This window comes from Monopterus albus, unplaced genomic scaffold (genome assembly GCF_001952655.1).
Source record: "Monopterus albus unplaced genomic scaffold, M_albus_1.0 scaffold41.1, whole genome shotgun sequence".
Classification (NCBI taxonomy): Eukaryota; Metazoa; Chordata; class Actinopteri; order Synbranchiformes; family Synbranchidae; genus Monopterus; species Monopterus albus.
The window spans coordinates 2,496,008-2,504,913 of NW_018127921.1; the positions used below are offsets into that span (position 1 = coordinate 2,496,008).

At 38.9% G+C, this 8,906-nt stretch overlaps 1 protein-coding gene and 1 long non-coding RNA gene across 6 annotated transcripts in view; both read left to right on the top strand.

Annotated features, from left to right (window-relative positions):
- The window catches only part of chchd3a (coiled-coil-helix-coiled-coil-helix domain containing 3a), a 92,307-nt gene that overhangs the window by 16,537 nt on the left and 66,864 nt on the right, over window positions 1-8,906 (top strand). The gene's annotated exons all lie outside the window — the stretch shown is intronic.
- Window positions 3,322-4,250, top strand: LOC109959901 (uncharacterized). Of its 2 annotated transcripts, XR_002274891.1 has the most exons (3): window positions 3,322-3,375; window positions 3,480-3,665; window positions 4,093-4,250. It is a non-coding gene; the product is annotated as an uncharacterized LOC109959901 (long non-coding RNA). The 2 variants fall into 2 exon arrangements; XR_002274890.1 differs by lacking the exon at window positions 4,093-4,250 and having other exon boundaries at window positions 3,480-3,816.

Genomic DNA, 8,906 nt, shown 5'->3' on the forward strand with positions numbered 1-8,906 from the left:
GTTCCATGTATGCCCTGCCTGCTAGCATCTTGCACCTTGCTGTTATGTGCTGGATTGTCTCAGGGGCATCTTTGCACAGCCTGCACCTGGGGTCCTGTCTGGTATGGTAGACCCCGGCCTCTATTGATCTTGTACTTAGAGCTTGTTCTTGTGCTGCCAGGATTAGTGCCTCTGTGCTGTCTTTCAGTCCAGCTTTGTCCAGCCACTGGTAGGATTTTTTGATATCAGCCACTTCTACTATTTGACAGTGATACATACTGTGCAGAGGTTTGTCCTTCCATGAGGGTTCCTGCTCTTCCTTCCCTACTTCCTCTGGTTTCTGCTGCCTGAGGTGTTCACCAAGCACGTCATCACTCGGGGCCAACTTCCTGATGTATTCATGGATTTTTGTTGTTTTATCCTTAGCAGACAGGATAACAGTGGGTAACACCACTGACTTTGGTACGGAAGGTCGGGGGTTCGAACCCCGGTCAGGGCATGGTCAATATCCTGCCTGGGTCCTTAGGCAAGGCCCTTAATGCTATCTGCCTACCTCATCCATAATGAGAGTTGGAAAAATACGAGTCACACCGGCTCGGACATCGTCCAGGTCAACAAGGTCCGCGTCAGGTGTTGAGGAACCAGGGCAACCTGATGAGAAGTGGGCTACTGGAACAAGACATTCATGGACAAGAGAGGAGAACAGGGAAATATATATAAAGGTGCAGCTTATTGATGCATTATATCTAGAGTCAGCAAGTATCAATAAAGAAATTACAATGTTGAGATATAAAGCACTTAAAATATCTACTAAAGCTAATTATAACAATTTTACAGGTTGTGCAGAGACTCCACACTCATCCAACATCTTATTCAAGTCTGACCATATCAGGTTGTGGCTTAGCTCATCACATTCAGCATTTACATGTACTCTACTTAGATCTGGCACATAATGCGTTTTAATGTGATGCACAACACCATCTTTTAGGAGTGCAAATGTCTTGCATGTTTGTCGTGCCACTACAATTAAACGCTTCTCTTAATTTGTCCTTATAATTGAAATAGATGAGAGGAACACAGTGTTTTTTTCTTATCTGGCCTTTTAAGCCGTAATTAAATTGTATTGGTGTCTTACCTTCCTACAGTGCAGCCAGTAACTACAAAGAGTTTTTGGTTGTTGAAGTGAAACGAGGCACAGCGGTTATGGCCTTCACTGTGTTTCCAGACTCAGAAAGGAGACTAGACAGCTTTTGCTCCAAAATTGGAATACAGTTTTTGTCTGTGTGATTGCATCAAAGCCCAGCTAGTAGCACAGTTAGAGAACCCTACAGTGAAACTGCTGCACAGCTCAAACCCAGGGAAGTGGGAGAATATGTGAACCCCCCAGGTCACAGAGGAAAATACACCTACATTTGTTTTTGTTTCTGTGTGGCCTTTATAGTGAGTAAATCTCCAGTCAATTCATTTCCTGGAGATTTGCGCTGACCCTAACCATGTCCACTACTTCCCTAACCCTTACTCTAACCTGAAACCAAGTTATCACCCTTAAATTGAATGATTTACATGAGAAAGGCTGAGTCCTTACAGTATGAGTGTGTAAACAGGTTTCAGTCCCCACAATGCGGGTAATATCAGGTGCGCGCGCACACACACACATACATGCACTTCTACACACACACGATGAAATCCAAATCTCAAGGTCATGTTCAGCCCCAACAATTGCTCATATACTTTGCCAATTGTTAAAAATGAATTCTTACTTGCTTATTTATTATAAAATAAGTCCAGGTGTCAAAATAAAGATCTAAACTTAAAGTGGTAGAGAAGCAGTTAACTATAAGAAACTGTTGCCAATCACTCTGAATTCTTTTATCTTTTTAAACTAATAATTTAATTTATGCCTTTATTCTAACCAAATAAGGGCTGAGAGGAAAATGGGAAAGAGAGATGTGGAATGAATGTTGTGATATATGGCCTATGCATTACTGCCCTGTAGGGTGCACAGATTAGGCAGCATTTCTTCTGTTTGGCTTTAAGACCATAAATGAACTCCAGAGATCTGACTTTGCATGTTTTCCTCTTCTTGGAGTGAAGTAAGGGCTCTGTGAGGAGTTCATTTCATTGCAGGCTAAACTCATTTGTAGTTAGGAGCAGCTGCAGAGAGCAGATTTGCCTCTGCTGCTTCTCTGTGAGCCATCAGAGCAGAACGACTCCGAAAAAAATGAGAAAGGAGGAGGAATGAGGGGGAGCGAACTCGTTCTGTCTCTCCTACCTCAACCTAACTCATCCCATGTCACCATTCGATCCAGTTTGTCTTCTCTGTCCTTTTTCTATGCTTTCTTCCACCTTCACTGCAAAAAATGATTTTTTTGACCCAGTAAATATTAGTCTAATAATATGTTTAAACTTTACAAGAAATTCTCGTGTTTGTAAATTTAATTCAGAATTTCACCTCGAATTTAATGTGATACTTGATGTTTGTATGTAATTTTGTATAATCGTTTATACAAGTGAAGGTTGTATGACAATAACAAGTAATATTAACTACACTAATGCATTGTCTGCCTTAACTTCTTGAGAGGAAGTAAACTTTACTTGGGTAATGTGAGCAAATCTGGCAACACTCTCCAAACTCGGTGGGTGACGTCATTTTGCGCGCCAAACAAACCAGGACTTTTTGAATGGCGGTTGAGTTTGAGAGGGACATACAGACGACTTTTTGGATTTTTTTAATAGGAAAATTATGACGGTGGCTGTGAAGGTAAGTATGTTTGTGTTCTTGGTTATTTTACTGTTCTGGTAGCTTGTCAACTGAAGTCACCGTTTGGTTAATAAATACTTAACATTGTTATTCGATGTAGCCTTAGTGCTCAACATTAGCTAGCTAGCTAGCGGTGCTAATTTTATGCACTTGACCCAAAATAAGCTACCAATAGGCTAACGCCAGTTCATTACCTGCGGAAAATATAGCGTTGCTTAATTATTTCAGTGGCATATTTGTGGCTTCACGCGCAGTTTCCGAAAGCCAGCACACACTTAACCGCTATACAGCCGATTATGATCTGTCACGATGGCTGGTCGTATCTAACTTTACATATTTCCAGTCTGGCTCTGTCTCTGCTGCCAGTCGGCTGTAAAGTTAGCTTGGTATTGTGCCGTTATTTTACCATCATTAGTGGCTCTGTGGGCTGCATTGTTAACGTCTCTCCTTTTAGGATCTCACCCAAAATCAGTAATTACTTGCTTTAATGTTGTATGTCAGTGGGAGAATAGTGTTTTTGCAAGAGTCGTTTCTTTATATACATATTACATTTGATATATTGTACCTGATATATTTTACAGATTATTAAAAGAAATTGACTTGATCAGCAAGTTGGTCTTAACAGCTGGTGCAGGGTAAGTTGATCAAATTAGTACTTATAAATTCAGTTTGACATGTTCTATGTAACGTATTTTAGTAACATGATTTGTTTTGGTTGTTGGAGGTTTTTCCCCTCCAGGTGCTCACAACATGAGATGGGTGTGTAAAACATTAGAGATGGAAAGAATGAAGAAAAACAATGACAAGATAATTCATGGAAAAAATTTAGAAACCCTTCTCCTATCGAAGACTAGAAGTGGCCAAGCATTGTCCTGCTGTCCAAAACTTCATTGAGAGATGACCTGCTCTGTTCTGTGAAGCTCAGGTAAATGTGGTCCTTTGTTTCATCAGCTGATGCTGTGATTGTTGTGTACAGGTTGCAAGATAATTAGTAAAATGCACTCAATCCCCCAGTTTATTTGATACTCCTTGCTAATACAGCCCTAGACATTCTACATTCACTGAGGCTTTGAGTTTTTAAAAAAAATGTTTTTTTTTTTTTTTTATTTTAGAGGGGGGTTTTTTCAACTTGGTCTTTTTACAGGAGGTAATTTTATTGTATTGCATTACAGTTCAACAGCAGTACAGTTCACATCCTGCTGTATGAGCATATAACACCTCTCTGAAATGGTTTGAACCAAACTGTACATTGTCACCTTCAAGAAGGAGGATCGGCAGTATCTATAAAAAGTGTTGACCACCTTGGATGCTTTCATTATTAGATTATTGTGTTTTATCACCTTTTGTTTCAGATCAAAGAAGAGTTCAGAAGGATAACAACAACAATACATCTGGGGTGGACCTTTTTCTCAAAACTGGACCTCGACACCACCAAATTTCTGGAGATATTTAAGACAAAGAGAGGCAGGCGTTGCAGGCACGAAGATAAGGCCCATACTAGAGTCACTCAGTCAGATAAAATGTAATTCTCACATTTAATGAGAAGAGAACTGAAATAATCTTTACAGATTTTTTTAAACAACCACTTAGAACTCCTGATCATGGATACTTCAGTCCTTTTTTTGACAAGTCAGTGATACTGTATATGTTTGTTTTCCCTCACTGCTTTCACATGTCTTGTTTAGAAAGCCTAAAATTCTCTGGTTAGTTTTGTAGCAGACTCCATTGATTGACCTAAAAATTATGTTGCTTTGTTTCTATATGCAGCTTAGTTGTGTACAATAATGTTCTTTGAAAAATCTTTTCTACCTGTTGAAACAGCAGCATGTGGAAGGTAAACGAGATGCTGTCGTCCGCTGCTTGATAGAGTTCCTTGAAGAGTCTGGAGAGAACCTTATCAAAGATTACCAGGTACATTTTGACATTTACTTTCTGATGATTGTTGAGTCAATATTCAACTTTGGTTTTAATATCTAAACAGTAAAAATGTTTACCATTTCATTTATTCATTGATTTTTGTAATTTATTTCTGCTGTTACTGTTATTTCTGACTCAGATGTCATTTTATGCTTATGAATTTGAGCCTGTAAAACCCAAAGCCTACTGCTTCTATGAAAAGTATTCACCACTGGGGGTGAATAATTAGACACTGTTCATTGTTGTGGTGTTGAATTCCAATACAGTCTTATGCAAAAGTTTAGGCACCCCTTGATAAATAACAGATTTTGGTGATTTTTTATTTGAACTGATGTTAACACAGTTTCTCTTGGAAATGGAAAAAATGCACAATATTTTCTGCAAACAGTGATGCATAGTTACTTCTTGTGCCATAAATTGAACAAAAATAAAAAATAAAAACATTATTATGGCATGGTGCAAAAGTTTGGGCACCCTACACAATCAGTACTTAGTAACACCTCCTCTGGCAGATATCACAGCTTGCAAACTCTTTTCATAGCCAGCTAAAAGTCTTTCAGTTCTTATACTTGGGATCTTCTCCCATTCTTCCTTGCAAAAGGCTTCTAGTTCTGTAATATTCTTTGGTCGTCTTGCATGCACAGCTCTTTTAAGATCTACCCACAAATTTTCAATGATGTTTAAATCAGGGGACTGTGATGGCCATTCCAAAACCTTCAGCCTGCGTCTCTTGAGGTATTCCATAGTGGATTTCGAGGTATGTTTAGGATAATTGTCCTGTTGTAGAAGCCATCCTCTTTTCAGCTTCAGCTTTTTTACAGATGGTGTGATGTTTGCTTCCAGAATTTGCTGGTATTTAGTGGAATCCATTCGTCCCTCCACCCGTGCAATGTTTCCTGGTCCACTGTCTGCAACACAACCCCAGAGCATGATAGATCCACCCCCATGCTTAATAGTTGGCAAGGTGTTCTGTTCATGAAATGCTGCTCCTTTTTTTCTCCAAACATGCCTTTGCTGATTGTGTCCAAAGAGTTCTATTTTAACTTCATCAGTCCACAGCACTTGTTTCCAAAACGCATCAGGCTTCTGTAGATGTCCTGTTGCATACTTCAGACGTTGGATTTTATGATGGGGACGCAGATAAGGTTTTCTTCTGCTGACTCTTCCATGAAGGCCTTGTCTGTGCAAGCATCGCTGCACAGTGGAACGGTGCACCACCACTCCTGAGTCTGCTAAATCTTCCTGCAGGTTTTTTGCAGTCAAATGGGGGTTTTGATTTATCTTTCTGACCACCATACGAGCAGTTCTGTCCGAGAGTTTTCTTGGTCTTCCAGATCTCATCTTGACCTCCACAGTTCCCCTGATCTGCCATCTCTTAATTACATTTCTTACTGTGGAAACTGCAAGCTGACAACGCTTTGCTATCTTCTTGTAGCCTTCTCCTGCATTGTGGGCATCAATAACTTTCATTTTCAGGGTCTTACACAGCTGCTTAGAGGAACCCATGGTTGCTGGGTGTCCGCAAGTGTGTGCACAAGGTTTGAAGAGTCAAAGTATTTGTACAGCTTTGAAATTGGCATTTACCAATGACAGCTGTTGCTGTGCATCAGATCTAACGAGCTGATTAAGGTCTGAAACCTTGTGAGAGACTTTGAGACTCTGGAACTCTTAGGGTGCCCAAACTTTTGCACCATGCCATAATAATGTTTTTATTTTTTATTTTTGTTCAATTTATGGCATAAGAAGTAACTATGCATCACTGTTTGCAGAAAATATTGTGCATTTTTTCCATTTCCAAGAGAAACTGTGTTAACATCTGTTCAAATAAAAAATCACCAAAATCTGTTATTTATCAAGGCGTGCCTAAACTTTTGCATAAGACTGTAAATGTTCACCACTTTGTCTTTTGACAACTTACATGCTTGTATGAAAGCGATGAGCTCAGCCATCTGAGCTGAACTCGGCTGTGGGATCACATCAGCTTGCAGAACTCTGAAGCCAGCTATTGTGTCCTCCACCACAGCATACGAAGCGACAAAGTTTGAAAACAACATGTACAGTATATGCATCTGAGTACATGTACTCATGTTTTGACAGGATGACTTGAAAGTGCTGCAACCGAAGGCCCTACTCCTGCTGATGTGTCGATCATCATCAAGGGAACTGAGGTTCTTGATAACTGTAGATACTGTATGTGGCAAAGGCTTATCTTCTGCTCATGGCCTTTGTCTATGCTATGAACCTAAGCTACCCACCAAAACTGAAATACACATTTGAAGTGTTTCAGAAGCTCTTTCTTGAGCTTGATGTCCTTAAGATGTCTCCCAAAGTCCAGTCTTTGCAGAAAAAACTTCTAGCATGAGCATACATTCCTGGGTTCCTGGGTTTAAAACTAAAAACAAGTTGAGTATTTACGTCCTGTTCTCTTTCAAAGCCTTTTCACTTTAAGGCAACAAGAAAATAATTTTGTACACTGAACTGAAGATGTACTGAATGTGAAGTTCTCTTGAAGTGTTAAATGTTTTTACAAATGTTGAGATAAAAGGAATTGGCCTCAGACGGCAAATGTCTTTGTAAACTACATTTACCCACTGTAAGCCGAAATTGTTCCAAAAGGTACTTTGGCTGCATGGTTTTGTGTATGGGTGATCATGCTATTCAGTGGCCTGTTTTCTGTTCCAATACACTAACCATTAAAAGGCATGATAACAAATCAGCAGGATTTTAGGTGCTGTGTTGTCTGTGTATGTTGTGAATTAAGGTGTTACTTGGACGCTTATAGCACATAATAAAGATGCTGCTGTTGAAGTCTGTCTTTTTTATGTTGGTGTATTTTTGATTTTAAAAAGGCTTATTTTTTTATAATTATAACTCCATTTTAAGTAAACATTACTTAAATATAACTGAAATAAAAGTGAACAAAAGAAAGTATTTATGCAAATGCATTCTAAATAAAAATTACTAAGAAAGAGTGAGTAAGATTTATTACCAGTAACAGAAAATTTCAAGTAAAGTTTACTTGAATACATCTTTAGAAACTACTCTGTGTCTTTAAGTACAATTTACTTGGGATTATCCCCATGTAAAATTTACTTAGAATTTCTGCGTGGAAATTGTTGCCTAGGTATTTTCAAGTAAATTTCACTCCCAATTTGTTGCAGAGTTGCCTTCCCTGTCGTGCAATTTCTTTCTCTCCTGTCTTGTTCCTTTGTGTGTGTTTTTTTTAATATTCCCTGTATTGCTCAAGCCACCTCCTTTATTTGTTCTTAATCTCCTCTATTTCTCATCCTGTTTTCATCCCTCTTGTTCTTGTAGAATACCGTATAATCTCCATAGTAATGTCTTACTGCGTGGAACTTCATTACACTTACTGAGTGTCCAGTTCCATACGTGCAAATGCCCCAACATTTACATAAAATGCCCAGGTTACCAATCTGCTCGCATCCTATGAAACACCCAGAACATCAGCAAATTGCTGCCTAGGGAAACCTTGATAGGTCAGGTAGTGACCAGCCTATCGTGACAAAAAACTAACAAAAAAAAAAAAGACGCTATTCTGTGAACCATGTAGCAACTTATAGTATCGTCCCAGCTATTAAGCAACAACTCAGCATGCCTTCAAGAATTTAAATATTTAGTTTTGTAATATTTTAAAAATGTAACAGTAACTGTGCCATTGTACTATTTGCACATAAACGCACAAACTAAGAAACCCTCAAACCTTCAGGATTGAGCAGAGAGAATATTTTTGTTTGTTGCTTTTTTCACTGTGATACAAGCATCTTTCACTACTAGATGTATGTGGTGCTTCCGTGCTTGGTGTATAAAGCCATTTTAAGTGTAAAAATAACAGCCACTGAACTGTAAATGCATTGTTTAAGACTAAAAAGGATTTCTCAGTACTGTTGCCTGATGCTGGTATATTCAGAGGAACTGTTGCAGTTATTGACGCTGTCCAATTTCCTAGCAAATCTGTGCTCTGAGCTTTGTGTATTACTCATGGTAGTCTCATATGAACAAATGAAATCCATTAGAGGGAGTTCAATACAAACACCAAGTAATTTCTAATATTATTCCAGTGTTTAAGCCCCAAAAGACATCCTGGTAGCTACACAGTAAGATCTGGCCTTTGAACTTACTCCACCTTGCTAAGCAGAGTGATTGTTTGTTTTGCCTCTTTAACTGTATCAAATGTCAGGATATTGTGAGTCTGTGGTTTATGGTTTGATAGTTGATATTTGGTTGTAGC